General features: G+C 42.2%; 1 protein-coding gene across 5 annotated transcripts in view; it reads left to right on the top strand.

Annotated features, from left to right (window-relative positions):
- Window positions 1-5,323: 5,323 nt before the first annotated feature.
- Window positions 5,324-15,758, top strand: part of KDM4C (lysine demethylase 4C) — a 240,010-nt gene continuing 229,575 nt past the window's right edge. For 4 of the 5 annotated variants that reach the window (XM_032213188.1, XM_032213185.1, XM_032213187.1 and 1 more), the window contains exon 1: window positions 5,501-5,690. The gene's annotated coding sequence lies outside the window, so the exon portion shown is untranslated. Of the gene's footprint in view, window positions 5,421-5,500; window positions 5,691-15,758 lie in introns of those variants that run through there. The other variant, XM_032213186.1, reaches the window with a different exon arrangement.

Below are 15,758 nucleotides of genomic sequence, written 5' to 3'. Positions count from 1 at the left end.
CCCCCGCCAAGAATAAGGATAATGGCCCAGAAACTGGAGTAAAATAATCTAAAGTTGCTTTCCAGCAATATCCAAAGGGTGACTCAGCAGTTAGTTTATCAAAATTGCTGAGTAACTAATTTATCCATGCCAAATGACACAACTATACAAAAAAGAATCACTTTGGGTAGAACCTTGCTCCTAGAGAGCAGGGAGGGAGGTGGCAGCTGTCTCTCCCTAAGACCAAATTCTCCAATATAACCCCAGAATTACATTGCAGAGATGAGCTTGACCTCTTTCAACTACTAGTTAATAGTGAAATCTCACTCCTTGCATCTACAGATATTGGGTAGCAGATTAAGTACATATAGTTCTCAATATACGACTGGTTGCTTAACAAATATTCAAAGTTGCAATAGATTTTTTAAAAAGTTACTTAAGACTTGTCCTCACACTTACAACTGGTGCCCTCTCCTCCAAACATATGATCACATTCTTGTTACTTGGCATCTGGCTTTCATTTATAACCAATTACAGCATCTGGTTACTTGTCCCAGCTTCTGCCAGCCTTGTAAAACTGCAAGTAGAAAAATAGGAACCACTTTTGGTGAGAAGGTAAACAACGTTCCGTGCACCTTCGGCATTTAGTCATGCCGACTACATGACCACTAGATGTCTTCGGAGAGCATTGGTGCTTCGGCTTTGAAACGGAGATGAGCACCATCACCTAGAGTTGGGAACAACTAGCACTTTTGCGAGGGAAACCTTTACTTTTACAGCATCCTACCGTTGTGTGACTGCGATTTGTGACATTTTTGTCATTCTTTTTGGTTGGAAGAATGGATTTGCTTAATGACCATGTGATTCACTTTACAACCACAGTCATTTGCTTCACGACTATCATAAGAATGATCATAAAATTGAGTCTGATCAAATGATATCTCAATATGACCCCAATGACTTATGACCAAAATTCTGTTGTAGTTGATCACAATCCAGGTCTTTCAATTACTAAGAGCAGAGTCCCAGGTTTTCCCTATAACACCATTCCTTTATCTGAGAGGAAGGAGATTGATGAATTTTAAATTGAGTCTCAAGACAATCATTTCTATAAATTGTTTTCTAACAAACTGTTGCAAGAGACCAATGCTTCTGTCATTTCTAAAATGACATCATCTTTGGGGTGAACATTCTGCTAAAGGAGCTACAAACTTTCTTTCCAGCTTCAAGTTGAACAATATTCATAAGGCCGGTTTTAAATAGCATTCTAGAGTGGGTAGGCAGCATTTATAATAAAGCCAAAATACATCTAGTTATTATCAATTTGACATCTGCATATGTTCTTCTCTCTAATCCTCATTAGAATTTTCAGTTTCAAAAACAGATTAGTTGTACAGCCAGTTTTCTTCCTGTCAAGAATATTTTATTTCCAAGATGTGGGAGAAATAATTTGATACAAATAAAAAGCAAAGGCTGCCACCTACTGTCCACATGATGATATGAGCACCTTTTATTTTGCATTCAAGATATTTCACAGTAGATTGGTTAATAGGAGAATAATTTATGATTAGTAATACTGTCTTCCTTTTTTGCATGCTCCAATCTGAGACCCAAGGGCAGTTTTCCCAAGGATTATCTACTTTTTGAAGTGTGGTTCCTGGTATAATATTCAAAAGTCAGATGTAGAATTGGCTTAAAAATATTTTAATCCTTTTAACATGTTTTTTTTAAATAAGACTTTGCAATGTCTATGAAAAATGAGACTATGGATTTTGGTTAAGATATTACATAATTGAGATTTCCAGGGGTGGTGTGGCAAACTTTGATTGCAGCAAAGGCCAAAGAACCACTGAACAGCTGAATAATCAAACCTGTTCTTAACAAGGGTAGAAAACAAAACAAAAGCAGAATTTATCAGATTATATATCATTGGGAAAATATTACACAAAACCCTAGTAATAAATCCAAATATTGGGGACCTGGTTAACAAAAAAACTACTGCCAATTTAGGGCCAAAGTGAAACAATATAGTACCCCTTTTTTTGCACAGTTCATTGGTATTTAAATTAGTGGGACATGATAATATTTATTATTTGTGCACTTGTTATTTCAATTCTGACTCTAATGTATTTAGGCAAATTGTGGAATGCTCTGTTATTTGGCTGAAATTGGAACTGATACCAATAAGAAACTATCAACAACTAATTATCATTTTCATAAGTACTAAATTCATTACCGTGTTTTCCCGCAGCGAGCATGGTCACCTCATGGCTGCTGCTGTGTTGCAATATTTTCGGGGAGGGCTTATTTTTGAGGGAGAGAGCTTATTTTGGGGGGAAGGCTTATTTTAGTGCATGCGCTCAAAAGCCTGATTGGGAGGTCTTATTTTTGGGAAAACAGGGTACCTATTTAGGAATTCTTTAGTCCATGTGATATACTCAGTATAAATTATTTTTCTGCACTCTTTTGGTCCATTTATACATGACAACTTTAGTTAGTGGAACAGTTTGAGATTCAGGTTTTAGTAGATTTAATATAGATCCTATCACTATAATGTCAAGAATAAAGGCGAATATATGTGTCCCAGAATAATGTTGCAGGAATCAATCCAGCAGATCCCTGAAGATGGGTTCCAGCATGAATCCAAAAGCTTGGAAGACAAAACCTCTGATGCCAGTGACCGACCCAAAATGGATCCTGCAACTATATTAGTTTGAATATTGCGGTAAACTTTCTAAAAATTACATTTTGATTCTTTTTATTACTTGGAATCAATGCTTTGGTGATAATCTATTGATCTTAATATTGAAAACCTATTATATAGAAGATTTGAAAAAAGTTGGAAGTTTTACTTTAAATCATTTTCTGTGTTAAATGATCAATATTGCTTGTATGTTGCCATTGGTAGTATTAATAGTAAGAACACCTACAAATTCTGCTGTACGATGCAACATGTTTAGTATCCTATTTGGGGAGAAAGTTTTGGAGAAGGCCCAGGGTTTCTCCTACAGAGAATAGTAGAGGATGTAGATGTTTGTTCAATCAGGACATGGACTAAGCACAATGAGTCTGTGCTGGATAATCTTTTTTGGAACCTTAAAGGGCGCATTTATACCTGTCTGGACCCTGCTAGACCCTTCAGTAGTATCTTATACTATCAACCAGGACAGTGATTAGTAGGGCGAATTGGAGATTGAAAGTGGTGATATTCATTCCTAAAGTAGGCATTCAAACTGGAGATTATGGAGGAGGATCATAAGGGAGGATTTATTCCGATATGGTCATAGGACTCAACTTTGCCTCTTTTTCTCTCTCTGCTCCCCAGTTTAACATCTGCATTAAATTACTCAAAGAGGTAATCCAATTTTTTATGTTTTGGAATTATGTATTTCATTAACTGGCTCTCTGTTAAAAGGTACCTTACTTTAGAGAGTGGTATAGACTCGATTTATGTGTGTACAAATAAATGAGAAGGCATAATGGCTAGTATTGCTGGAGAAAAGGGGCTGGTTGACCACAACAATTTGACTTGTCTGATAGATTGCATTAAGCCTATTAGTTTAAGGTTTGTTTGTTTATTAAATTTATTGGCTAACTCTTAATTATTTAAGGTTCCTGATTTCTGCTCTAAAAATTTAAACAGCATTTTAAGTTAAGTAGCATAAATCTGGAGTTAACTAAAAAAAATCATGGCTATTTCTGATTGGCAAATTTAATTCTGGCTGCTGAAATTTGGATGATCCAAACTTTCCAGAACTGATAACTGAAAGCTATAGCCCAGAGACTTATGAAACTCTGAACAGGGCAAACAAAAAGTATGCATTGCATAGGAAGGTAGTGATAGGCCTGTGAATTCACTACAGGACAACAGCCCATGCCAAGCTATGATGTTGGTGGATAGGCTTCATTGCACCTAGTAATTAAGATGGAACAAACAAAAGATAGCTGTTAGAAAAATGTTTGGATTGCTGCATGTTAACACACAGTCCTATATTCTTTGGGTGAACAAATGAAGATTCAAAATGTCATCACACTAGAAGAGATGATGGTAGCACTGGCACTGCAGCTTTCATCATCCTTATGTCATGTGTTTTCTCCAAGGGCCTTGGAGCCTCATCAGAAGAGAAGAATATGCTGGTGTCTCCATTCTCATACATTGGTCTCGCTTGAGTTGTGTCCTTCTAATTGGTTTTCTGTTTAGTGAACAACTTTCTGATGTCCATTTTTTGTTATTGTTGGTGGACAGAAAGTATCATTCACACTGATTATCCCCTAGCATCCCTTAGAAAGGCAGAGCAATATTTACAAAAATATAGTTCTGGAAATTATGTTGGATAATTATTGAGTTGGAAGGTGTGAGACTCAAGTTGTTGATTCATAACAACTCTTGCAAATCTTGGGATTTACTCTTCAACTCTGCATTTTCCACAGGTCATTATTTGTTAAAATTTCACGGAACTACTTAGCAAGAAGTAAACCATACAACCTACAACTATGTATGTACACATTTATTTATTACATTTATAAAGCAATCTAACTGATTGACTATCCAGTGAAGCAAGTCATGGCAGACACAACAGGGAAATTGAAGTAAGTTATTTGCATACTGCTTTTGAGTTCCACCAAAGATACTTCTACCTGTTGCTGCTATCTGAAAATTGCATCACCTTTGTAACATCTTACACAACACAGTAATGCAAAATAGCTGATTTTCTATCCCCAGCACTTCAGCTTACAAAGCATCCCGTTCTGTTTTCTGAACTCAAGGATAGGTAGCTTTTCCAACAATTCAGTTTCCAATTTATGAGTGAAGTTGGTTGAAATAGGGATAAACCCTATCTCTTTCACAAGACATTTTAAAAAGATGGCAGAGTAGCAACTAGGATTCCGATTCACAGGCTAACCTAATCCCAGTAATCCAAAGAAAGCTCCTTTTCACCCATCACACTTTTAAAAGTTAGGTTGAGGATAACAATCTGGATTTCCAGCCACTTCCCCGTTGCCTGTGGGAATAGGCTGTCTGCCAGGTTGCTACCGTAACTCAAGGCGGGGTGGAGGCGTTTCCCCGCCCCACCACAACTGTTTTCTTCCTCCCTTCCTCTTCCTCTCTTGATGATTTCAATCTCTGATGAGATTTTTTTTTAAGATAGCTTCCCCGAAGTCTTTAAAAAAAAGAGAGAGAGGGAGAGAAGCCCATCAACCAGGATCCCACGTGCAGGGCCCACGTGACCCAACACGATGGATTTGTTTTCCTCAGCCTCGCGCCTCTTCGGAACGCTCCGACTCAATGGCACCACAGCGTAGCGGCGGAACCGCACAGGTCGCGTGTGCAACTACTTAGGTCACGTGGCCGCGGAAAGGAAGCCGCCGCGTTTCACGTCACAGGGGTGGCCTTCCTCAAAAAGCTCTCGCGGCGAGCGAGGGGAGCGGGGTTTGGCTGGGTGAGTGGGAAGTTCTTTTTCTCCTCCTCCTTTCCCTTCCCCGAACGGACTGCGCATGCGCAGCTCGTAGCTGTCATCGGTGTGCGGAACAACAAGTCCCAGCGAGGGGTGTGTGTGTATATGTGTGTGTGTTAAAGAGGGAGGGAGGGAGCGGGGTGATAGTTACAATCGTAGTTGGAAGCTTCAAGGAAGTCCGGCGACTTTTGACAACCCGCGTTCTCCAGTCTTGCCTCGAGGCAGCGTCGTTTTGAAACATCCTCTGGCGGCCAGGTAAAATGGGCAAAGGTGATGGAGGAGGACTGACTTGACCTGCTTGTCTGGCGGAGGCGGCTTCTCCTCCCCCCCCTCTCCCCCCACGGCGAGAAAAAGCCTGAGGGAGATAGATGGGCCGGGGATGCCCCGTAGTCGACGGGGAAGGCTGCTTGCGAGCCCTGCCCCGGGCGGGCTGAGGTGGGGAAAAGGAGTAGAAGAGAAGGACGCGGTGTCGGGGTTGGCCCTCTGGGGATGGAGGAGGGGGAAGACCTTTTTGGTGGGGTTTTGGCCTCATGAGAAATGTGGGGGAGTAGTCCCGGAGGGCGACGTGGGGAAAGCAAAATAACCGAGGAGAGGGGATATGGAAGCTCTGTTTTATCGGGGAGTAAAAGCTTTACTGATGAGGGAGGAGGCAGGTGAGTAGGCTGGGCGAGAGGGAGAAGAAATCAGGAGAGCCGGTCGGAGGGGGAGTCGGAGGGGGAAGCCTGGTGCCGGCCTTGGCTGGGAGAGAAATCCCAGGCAACTGGTGGCCTTCGGGGTTGAGACCAGCTGTGGTCGCATCCAAGAGGCTGTTGGGTGTCCCCCCCCCTTTTGTGGAATTGGCAAAGGCAGAGAGAAGTATCGTTGAGTAAGACCAAATAACTAGGTTTCTTTCAGGTGTTTTGCCCCGAGAGTTCACAAGTGAGGAAGAGTGGGTCCCCTAAGCCAGTGTTTTTCAACCACTGTGCCGTGGCACACTAGTGTGCCGTGACATAGTGTAAGGTGTGCCGTGGGAGAATTACTTTATATATAGTCAATATAGGCACAGAGTTAATTTTTTTTAACATTTTCTAATGGTGGTGTGGCTCGTGATTTTTTTCATGAAAAAAGTGTGCCTTTGCACAAAAAAGGTTGAAAAACACTGCCCTAAGCAGCTACGTTTAAATGTTTTTTGCAGTCAAGTTTTTAAAAATTCTTTTATAAGGTTTAGTCATGCTTCAGAGTAATTTTAGGGATTTCAAAAGCTAGGTATCAGGTGCATTAAAAAAAATTGGGCTGCCAGAGGTTTTTTTAAACATTAAATTTGTGTGTTTATTTGGAACATTCTGAAAAATGAAAAGTTGGACTTCATCTCTATTCCTGCTTTTGAAAGTACATTGAATTAAAAATAAAGCATCTAATGTGTAATTATATTGGAAACTGACACCACAAAGATTAAACAGACAGATGATGGCATCAGCATTTGTACACAAATCCTTTTTGTTCACAGATATTCTAAGTCTGCCTCTTTTTGTGACCTGGAAATTAGTTTTATCCAATGAGTGTTAGTTTATTTGGAGTTATTATAAGATTTGCTTGTATGATTTATTTATCTGTATAAAGAAGGAGTGTCTTAGCTATATAAAGAATTAGTGTTTTAGATCAGTTAATAGGGTGGTAAATACGCAACCACAACTGGCCATTTTTGTTAATTCCCCAGCGCTTTCTCTGACTAGACTACTGAAATTTGGCAGAACACTTGCTTAAAAAATAGTTGTGAAAGTTGTAAATATGTGCAAATTACAAAAATTAAATGTACAGTGTTCTAAAACTGGCTTAATTTATTTTAAAATGCAAAGAAAAATAACTTCTCCCCCTCATTCCATTAATGGAAAATGATGCAAAATTATCTTATATTTGTTTTGTCTGTATAGGTTTTAGTTCATCACCAAATCTATTTCTACCCAAAATATGTTGGTTTAAATTATCTTCAATTGCTTTAGTGGAATTTATTTAGTCTACATCTTAAATGTTACTGCAATGTTCCTTTCAAGATTTTATATTTTATATTCAGGTTTTGCCCCAATAGGTTTCTGATAAATTTACTATGTTTCTACTTAGCACCATTTATTATTTTCAGTTCCCATAACTTGACATGAAGACTTCTAATACTGACAGATCGTTTCCTTCTTAAAAGTATTTAATATTCATTTTTTATATTCAATTCAAAAATTCATTCAATTTGATTTGGTTTACTTTCACTGAAGAATCCTGAAACTTCTATATTTATAGGAATAATCATAAAAATGTTATATCCCAGATCTGAATACAGTTTTTCCCAGATCAGTTTAAAACCAGTTTTATCATTTGTTAGCTTTTGAGGCAATAGTTTAGAATAATTCAATCTATTTTTTCAGGCTTAGCTGTATCAAAATGCTCACTCATTTATGCATTCGGATGCCATAGATTTACCTATTAAAACTGCATCTGATAAAGTCATTGTGTGCTAGAATTGACCAAATTTGAGTACTTAATGTATTTATTTGTTTAAAATTTGTTTGGGCATCTTAGGTTGTCTTTTTAATGAAATATATGCAAATCGTATTCCATGTTATTTACAATGAATTCTGATGTATAAATATTTTATAAATTCTCAAAGTTAAATTTCCTCTCATGCACAATGTGCCTTATGCCTAGAAAAATGTTTCAGAAATTGAATATGCCCTAAGATTGGTGATAGGTTGCCTGAAGGACAGCTGAGTCTGAGTCTCAGCATGATAGGCAGACTCTGTATCTGTTTTTTTTCTCTGGACATTAGAAATGTTACTGGTTTTGATATGGTGCCCTTTCTCTAAATGAGTATTTGGTAATCGGGAAATACACCTCTAGTTTCGTATGATCAGTAGAAACTTTGTAGCAAAGATTTCATTTTTCTGACCAATTTATCAGTTCTGGTGCCTCCTGGACACAGATACATAGTATGTTTTGCATACTGTTAGCCTGAAGGCTAGATTATGAGTTTGGTGTATTTAGGACTATTCTTGAGGTAGTTTCTAAAATTTCAAATGTAGGACATGGCAATTTGAGACAGAACTGTTTGTGCATTTCTCTCTCTCTTCAGGTGGGATTTACATTAAGTGTGGCTAGTTGAAGACCTATCTGATAGCTCAAGCATTTGGTGAACTAGGTTTTCTGATTTGGTTCATAGTTGTCATTCTATACCTTAGTTCTTAACTTCTTATAATTTTAAATACATTATTACATTTATTGAACTTTTTAACTATATAATTTTTGACATTAAAATTGGAGGTTATTTTTAACAATGGGTTAAAATTATAGAAATATCTAATTAAGTTGTATAATACTCATAACATTCTACATAAAAGTCTCATATGTAGACTGTTGTACATTTTAATGTAATCTACAGATCAATACCCCCCTCCTCGAATCTTTTAATAGATTGATCACTTCCTGCTAATCTTAGATTTTAAAAAGAAAATTGGGAGTAAAGAATGATCTTTATTGCAACATATTATATGACTGAAGGTGAAACAAATGTCAAAAATAACATATAGAAATATTCTTACCTTTAAAAGACATACCTTTCGGCTCATTTTGGGTAGTATTAAGGAAGCATAAATCACACATAACTGTAATTTATGTGTCTAGCTTCTATGAAAAGTAGAATTGTACCACAGAATATAAATTAAATTGTACATGATGTATGCTTTGCTTACTGTAATTTGAATACCAAGTTATTGAACCCTGAAGAAATTCAGCTTTAATCTTTAAGAAAGTGTGTATCCTCAAAAATATGGCAATCCTGCTTGTTTTACTTCCCGAGGTAAGGAATGGTGTGGTGTCTTTCCCTGGTTCCACAAACAGAAGCCTGCTGGATTGTTTATTGAATATTATCAATTTTATATATATCAAAATTGATGTCAGAAAAAAATATTTCACTATATTGAGGGGAATATATTAATCTAGAGCAGGGGTCTCCAAACTTTGCAACTCTAAGACTTGTGGAGTTCAACTCCCAGAATTTCTCAGCTAGCCATGCTGGCTGGAGAATTCTGAGAGTTGAAGTCCACAAGTCTTAAAGTTGCCAAGTTTGGAGACCCTTTATCTAGTGGATACAAGATAAGCTGTAAGGTAATTTCAAGTCTACTGTCCAAAAGATATGATGGGAAGATCAGGTAGAGGACTGGAAGAATAGTTTAAGAGTCTGCAATTGCTGTGCTCATATTATCTGCAGCTTGAACAGATAACTTCACTTTACTTAATGATGGGCCTTGTGGCATTCTAACTCTAATCTCTGTAAAATAGGATCTTTGTCTTGAAAGATGAAAATGATATACTATTTTGTTAAAAGTTGCAGAAAAGCTACTGTATTTTTCAGAGTATAAGATGCTCCGAAGTATAAGACGCACCTAGCTTTTGAGGAAGAAAAGAAGGGAAAAAAATCTGCCTCTGTCTCCCAGCAATTTTCTTCCTTGCACCAAACAGCAAACAGTACAGAAGATATACACTGTTTGTGGTGTTACATTTCAGACTATACTTGTACAGATGCTGTTAAAATTGATGTGGTTTCTGGAAGTATACGTTATTCTCTGCTATTTAAAAGAAGATACAATAGCAGTGACCTTCTTCAGATCAAGCATTTATTTTAAAAAGTTTCTTCCTTTTGTTAAGTTGTCTAGAACAATAATAAAGCAGTTTTTAAAAAAATAAGTCTAATAATTTGAACATTCTATAGGCATTTATAGTTATTGACTTATGGTACTTCCTTACAGCAAACAGCCTGTTTCAGTTTAGCCTGATTAGAAGAAAACGAAACCTGCATCTGCCTCCCAGCAATTTGCAACAAACAGAAAGTTTCACTTTCAATTTCAGCACTGCAGGGATTGTCATAGCTCCGCTCTGCAAGCTCCATTTTCTTAGTTTGTTGTAAGGAGATAAATTGCTGGGAGACAGAGGCCAAAGGATGGGGGCCAGTGGGTGGGCAGGGCTACATTCAGTGTATAAGACGCACCCAAATTTTCACCCTCTTTTAGGATGAGTAAAAGGTGTGTCTTGTACTCCAAAAAATATGGTACTTCTTTATTTGATCTAGCAACCTGTAGAATCCGAGACATAGTTAAGTTATTTTCTTAATGTCTGTGCTATATACAATATTATTTGATAACTATATGTTATTAAAACTTTGAATATAAAATGAAAAATATCAGGCTTATCTACTGAAAGTACATAGGATAATATATACACCAAAGCCTGTTGGCAAAGGCTACCTTAAAAGGGGGCATTGTTCCCTGCCCCTTTCAATGTGTGTGGCAAATGAGGTGTAAACAAACCATATAATTCTAGAAGAGACAAGAAAGAAAAGATGAATGCTGGCTTGCTGCAATCCAGAACAATAAAAAGTGTTTCAGTCACACAGAAAGAAAACAACTGTCAGATCTTGCAGATTTTGACCAAGCAGTATGGATCTTCCCTTAGGCTGAAAAAAAAAATGTTTCTGTGCCAGGGCCAATGATGCTAGTCAAAAATAAGGGCACTCTACCCTTTTGATTTCTTTCTGCCTTTACCACACCTTCTCATTCAGTAACAGGTGCATGGATCTGCTCCCTATTAGCTGACCATGGTTCTCTCAGACTGTATGGAAAGGCGGGGAGGTGTCTAGAGGTTGTGGTAGATTCTGTGAGTTCACTGCAGAATAGCAACTTTTTCAAGTGGGGAGATGCCTTTCCTTGGAGTTGTAGTACTTGGGTATGTCAGCAGGACTCCCAGAGTCTCTTCTGCAAATCCAGTAATTTCGTTATTCATAGCTTTTTATACAGGCATCATCTACCTTAGACACCTTAAAGTCAAAAGCAACCCCATCCATCGCTGGGCTACCCCTGTGACTTAAATGGCAAAAGATAAAATAATAAAGTTTTATTCTTGTTTTCAGTAAAATAAATTTACGTTTAATGACATATAGTACTTCCTTTTTGAGCCACTTGAAACTTCTGTGTTATCTATGAAAAGACCTCAGACTAATGAACAGGTCTTCATGTAGAATTCATAAGAATTTGTGTTTGAGGCTGCTATTCTGTACTGATTTTAAAGGGCATTTCAAAGAGCATTTCTCATTATATTATTAGGGAGAAAAAGGCAGCATAAGGAGATAGATTTAGAAAGGAAAGAAATTATTTAATTAGAAATATTTAAATAAATCAACTAGGATGACCCATGTTTGTGCTCAAAATATTGTGTAGGTATTAATGATAATTTTATAGTCTTTGGCTTATTGGTTAACTAAGGTGACCAGATTTTCAGATTGGAAAAGAGGGACGCCCTTGACCGGGGGGGGGGGGGGGGCTTTATTAAAAAAAATTTTTTTTTGTCAAAAGGTCACCCCAGGACACTGAAACCAGCATAAATACGAATCTGTTGCCAAACAAAATTTTGATCACGTGACCATGAGGATGCTGCAACGGTCGCTAAGTGTGAAAAATGGTTGCAACGGTCGCTAAGTGTGAAAAATGGTTATCAGTCACTTTTTTCAATGCCATTGTAACTTTGGTCACTAAATGTTTTCCCCCTCCTCGAGACACCACACTTCTTCCTTCATTCCTCTTGCTTATCTACCTTCACCTTATCCGTCTTCTGCTCTTTCCCTCTCTTCCTTCCTTTCTCCTTCTATCCTCTCTTCTTTCCTCACTCACTCCCTTCCTCCTTTTCTCTTCCTTCCTCCTTCCATTCTTTCAGCTTCATTTCTTTTGCCTATCTACCTTCTCTGTCTTTCTGCTTTCCATTTCTCTCTTCCTCTTCGCTTCTGTTCCTTCCTCTTTCCATCCTTTCCTCTTTCTTCCTTCTTCCTTCCTTCTGCCTATCTACCTTCACCTTCTCTGTCTTTCTGCTCTTTCCCTGTCTTCCCCTTTCCTCCTTCCCTCCCTTCTTTCCTTTCTAGTTCCATCTTTTCTTCTTTCCTCTCTCCCTCCCTTTTTCTTCCTTCCTTCCTTCCTCCTTCCTCTTGCCTATCAACTTCATTCTCTTTGTCTTTCTGCTCTTTCCCTCTCTTCCCTCTCTACCCCTTTTCTTCCTACCTCCTTCCCTCTTTTCTCCCTCCCTTCTTCTTTTTCTTCCTTTCTTCTTCCATCTTCCTCCTTCTCCTTCCATTCTTTCTCCTTCCATCATCTTTTCTCCTTCCATCTTCTCACCCCCTCCCTTCTTCTTTTCCTTCCCCCCTCCCTCCTTCCTTCCTCTCCTTCCCTTTCTCGCATACAGGAAGGGGAGGGGGGCGGCTTTCTAGTCGCTTTCACAGCATAATTTCTTTATCTAACTTTTAAAAAACAGTGTGCAAATCAAACTTGAGATTTTCGTAACCTGCGAAGCACCAAGTTATTATCTTCTGTTGTTGTTACAAATTCGCAGCTACTCCATTCTTTCCGATAGGGAACTGCATTTCCCAAGATGCCTCAGGTCCTCAAAGCGCTGAATGCAATTTTGCAATTGACTCCAGCGAGGCCCGGTAGCCGCCGGCGGAGTGGCTGTCAGGGCACTGACGGCGGAGCGGACGCGCCCAGTTTGTTACTGCTTCCAGGGATCGAGACGGACGAGGGAAGCGGCGGTGGCAGACGTCGGATGTTGGCAGCGACTGTAACAACCACACGGGCGAGGTGCGGAGGAAGAACGGAAGGTCCCTCCCGCCCACGACGAAGGCTTCAGCCATGGATGAGCAGGCTGGCCCCGGTGTCTTCTTCAACAACAACAACGCGCTGCTCTTGCTGCCACCTCCGGGTGGGAAGCAACCATGCCTCACAGACACGCTTCCCTCCGCAACACAGGCGCCGCACAGGCGTGGTTGCTTCCCACCCGGAGGTGGTGGCAAGAGCAGCGCGTTGTTGTTGTTGGGGCCAGCCTGCTCGTCCATGGCTGCAGCCGTCGTCGCGGGCAGGAGGGACCTTCCGTTCTTCCTCTGCACCTCGCCCGAGCGGTCGTTACAGTCGCTGCCGACGTCCGATGTCCGCCACTGCCGCTTCCCTCGTCCGTCTCGATCCCTGGAAGCAGTAACAAACTGGCCGCGTCCACTCCACCGTCAGCGCCCTGACAGCCACCCCGGGCTCTGGAAGAGGCAGAGGTAAAGAAGGCGGCGGCGGCAGGGGGGGGACCCACAGTTCGCTTCCCACCACAGCACAGGCGCCGCCAGCGGGCTTGCTTTGCTGAACACGGGGGCGAGCGTCTCTCCCTTCGGCTGCAGCTTCCTTTCCTCTCTCCGCCCTGCTTCTCCACCTCTTCCTGGGGATTGTGGAGGAATCTTGGTCTGGCATCATTGAGGAGAACCTGCCAAGCAGTGGCGGCGGCAGCAGTGGCAAAGGCAGCCAGGAAGGTCCGATCCTGGCCCGAGAAGACCAAGGCTACCCTCCCCATCTTCTAGCGGTGGGTATCTGCTAGTGATGAGCCTCGAAACAGGCGCGCGGCAGGTTCTCCTCAATGATGCCAGACCAAGATTCCTCCACGATCCCCAGGAAGAGGCAGAGAAGCGAAAAGCAGCTATAACATCCGCCGGTTCCTCCGGCGCTCCCACGGGTCGCTGTGTCCTGGAGCCGTCGCCCTTTCCTTTTTTCTCCTTTCGCGTGCTCACTCCCCACTCCATGCGGGCGGCGGAGGGGAAGGAGTCTCTGGTGGCTGCTGCAGCAGCAGCAGAAGCGGTGGCGACGGCTGGAGCACAAATCCGGGCAGGTGGTTCTGGCTGTCCCTTCCCCAAGCATATCCCATTGCTGCTGGCGCCGCGGCGGGAGGAGCGAGCGAGAGAGCCACCGACCGACCCCGCGCGTCCCATCGCCGACTCCAACTCAGCGGGCGAAGGGGCGAACTCATTAGCAGCGGGGATGGTTAAATGTTACATCGGAAGATTGATGGGGTATTTTAGAATTCAATCAGCGCAGTAACAACTAAACAGGCAGGCATGCCAAGTGGCACAGGACAGACAAGAATTTACCAGGGGCTTTTTAATTAGGGGTGGAGGGAGATGGACCTCAATTCAGGACCGCGTGAGGGAGTCCTGTTTTTTCAAGCAAGAATTCTCAAAGAGCAGTTGCTGCCGCGAACGAAAAGCAGTTTTAACCCCAAGCGTGATGCCACAAATGTCACTATTTCCATCCAAGCCGCCACCACAATCCTTGTAAGCCGGCAAGAAAGCGGAAGCAAGAAGAAAAAAATAAATAAATAACCACCCTCCCAAGCAGCCGGAGCTTGCAAATGGTGATGTTGCAATGAGGGTCGTACTCATGACCCTCTAAAACTCTCGGGAAACTCCTTCGCAGCCATGGGGGGGGGATCACAGGAGCAGCCCCACTGGCGGGAGAACGATGGGACGGCTGTGAAAAGGCACAAGGGGGGGGGAGATTGACAGCAAGGGTCCGTCCCGCCGCTCGCCTTAAAGTTCTCGCCTAGCCGAACTCTGGGGTTGCAGCCGCTGCTCGCCATTCCCTCAACTCAGAGTACGGAGCGCGCGCAAAACCCTGCCATGCGGGACTCCCCGCAAACCTCGCATATTCCCCCCCCGCTTGCTCCGTCTTACCAGATTTTGGGGGGTATCTGTAGAGGGAATTGGACGGGACATCCACCTCTTCCACTCCGGCGTTCTGCCAGCTGATGAGCGCTCCCATGCTTCAGGCACGGCGGCAGAGGGTATCCGGGGTTGCAGAGGGGGGGCAGAGAGGAGGGGGGTGCGTCAGCTTCCCAGTTCGCAGCAGATCTTTTCTAGCCGGCTCAAAGGACTTCCCCGGACTTGCTTTGCTGAGCAGGGGCTTTAGTAGAAAGGAAAGCAACTTCAGAGCTGGTATCGGGCCGGCAAAGGCTTCCCACTGCCGGCATGACTTTGAAGTGCGGCTTGCCTTCCACGCGGGCCGACATGGAAGGCAAGCCAGCCCTTCAAACTCATGCCGGTACTTTAGCGTGCCCCTCAGCTGAATGGCGGGCGAGTTCTAAACTGCCAGCATGACTTTGAAAGGGCTGGATTGCCTTCCGCGCGGGCCGACGTGGAAGGCAAGCGGCAAGCCAGCCCTTCAAACTCATGCCGGCACTTTAGTGTGCCCCTCGGCCGCCATTCAGCGAAAGATGTTTCGCTGAATGGCGGGCGAGTTCTAAACTGCCGGCATGACTTTGAAAGGGCTGGATTGCCTTCCGCGCGGGCCGACGTGGAAGGCAAGCGGCAAGCCAGCCCTTTAAACTCATGCCGGCACTTTAGTGTGCCCCTCGGCCGCCATTCAGCGAAAGATGTTTCGCTGAATGGTGGGCGAGTTCTAAACTGCCGGCATGACTTTGAAAGGGCTGGATTGCCTTCCGCGCGGGCCGACGTGG

This window comes from Thamnophis elegans, chromosome 3, assembly GCF_009769535.1.
Source record: "Thamnophis elegans isolate rThaEle1 chromosome 3, rThaEle1.pri, whole genome shotgun sequence".
Classification (NCBI taxonomy): domain Eukaryota; kingdom Metazoa; phylum Chordata; class Lepidosauria; order Squamata; family Colubridae; genus Thamnophis; species Thamnophis elegans.
The sequence above is the reverse complement of the archived record's forward strand: the minus strand, read 5'-3'. Positions and strand labels throughout refer to the sequence as shown.